Source organism: Pinus tabuliformis, chromosome 9 (genome assembly GCF_031772625.1).
Source record: "Pinus tabuliformis cultivar Carrire ecotype Pingquan chromosome 9, CPIR1, whole genome shotgun sequence".
In the NCBI taxonomy this organism is placed as follows: domain Eukaryota; kingdom Viridiplantae; phylum Streptophyta; class Pinopsida; order Pinales; family Pinaceae; genus Pinus; species Pinus tabuliformis.
The window spans coordinates 142490831-142493027 of NC_142307.1; positions in this window are offsets into that span (position 1 = coordinate 142490831).

Below are 2197 nucleotides of genomic sequence, written 5' to 3' on the forward strand. Positions count from 1 at the left end.
CATGGCCCTGGATTTTGCATTTTATGCACCACACTTCTTCGCACGCCTATGATCGTGGCGCCCTATCCTGCTTCAAACTCTGCACCTCCAAGCATAGATTTTGTAGTTGCACGTGGATTTGTTGGACTCCCAATCCCGAATCCTATATCGGTGTTTCATGCAACCTCATCGCCATTTCCAATGCTTCGGCCTGGGTTGAAAGCTTTTGTTTTGACAGCGTCATCCTCAGGTGTGGTGTCAAAGACACCACAAACCATGCGCAGTGTTGTGCATCTGTTAGCGTCATATTAGCCTCGCGGATCGTACTTTTCAGCCTTTGATCCAGATCCTAGAGGGTCTCGCCTCGCAGCATCCCAATTTCTTTAAACCCGATGATTGACTGTGTCTCTGATTTCGACTGGCTAAATTCTCTGTTCAGCGCATTCTGGATCTCCGCTATTCCTGCATTTGGGTGATCATTAGAGTGCTTGATATACCATGTCAGCACGCGATCCTGCAGCGTGCTTACCAATGTGGCCTTCTTAATGTTGTCGTCTATGACCCCTTGTGCTTCCCACACTGCTCTTACCATGAACCAGAACTGGTCCGGATCCTCATTCCCTACTCCTCTAAATACGAGTAGCTTGATTGTGCTCACCATGCTGAACTATGGGTTTGGTGGAGGTGGGGTGGGTGAAGATGGAGGTGAAGTAGGTGAAGCAGGTGGTGGCATAAGTGGAGGTGGTAACTGCGGAATGCGCTACCTTATCAAACTGACCACACTTCTCGAGGAAACTCGAGCGTGCTCTTCCTTGCTCTCTTGCGAAGGTGAAATTAAGGGACTATTTCATAATCCCTTGATACCTTTGTAGATCTTTCCGCTCCTCGTCATTCCAAACATTAATGTATTCGCATCACCCATTTTTCATATAACAGTGTCTTAATCCAAGTATTCAAGGATTTAATGTACCTACCTCGCGGTCCCTTGAGAAAACGTCATTCTGCTTCGCTATAGCTCATGGTTGTGTCTACCGCAAACTCAGTGATAAACCCCCTACTATCTGGTCAATTCAATGGTCCACAGCTCGCACAATCTTATCTCCTAATGCCTCTAGTCTGCACACTAACTCTAGAGTCCACACTATTGGTTGATCGAGCTTGTTCCTTCCTTGGCTGTCAGCTAACCTCACGATCCACTCATACAGTTCAGAAGAGAAGGACGCGAAGAAGATCTCATGGATTTCTATATATACGTAGTGATCCAGCCACCTCTTCTCGGATATCTGTGGAGCTCTGTTTTCCTATGTCACAAACTCGTAAAGCTTCTTGTCCAACCACTCTTCAATTTCCTTCTTGGTTGGGTTCCAGTGGCATGACATCAAACATCCCTTAGACAGATCTCGGTCCTAGTAACAAAACCATTTGTTGGCTTATTGGGGCCTGACCCAGGTTTAGAAGTGATTTAGCCAAACAAATCCAAAAACTACCGGCCCTTTTGGCAACAGTCTGCGGTGCACAGACTAAGGTTTCACCCGAGGTAGTATGGGAGGGTGTTGGAACCAGGTTTCTGCACCCTAGGGATGTCTTGATGAAGTCTGGGAAGTTTGCGAACTGATCCTGCACGCTTGCGTTGCCTCGTACAGTCGTCTGACCTTCGCGTAGCTCTGTAAAGAGCATGAAGAGGTGCTGCCTAGATCCTTATTCCTGACTGTGCTTTTATTATCGATTTAACTTAATTAAGTGGGCCCAATATTCTCATTAATCATTCAACATTCATGACAATTGTGCGCAATCATAAAACCGTAAAGAGATGCATAAATATAATAGAAGCATAGACACAAAATATTCCAAAATCAACTTATCTTTTATTAATCCTCTATTCAGATACAATTCCAACTCCGCCCTTCGCACTCAGCTGCAGGGGTCCACGCACACAGCTGCGGACTCTACTAGGCCTCTGCACACTCAGCTGTAGAGCCTTTTCCTACTACTACAACTCAAGACTCATACTTACAAACTCAAAGAAAATTCCCTTATTCCAAAACCATATTACTTCTCCAAGCTAAGAACTAAGACTGACTTTTACACTTAGAGCCTCACTCTAGTTATACATTCCCATGGTCCGTAGGCCGACACATTCTATATTAAATTACATTATTTTAGGGCGGACAACCCTAGACTCTTCCGCTCCGCGCCCGCATTTCACGGGATCTTACAT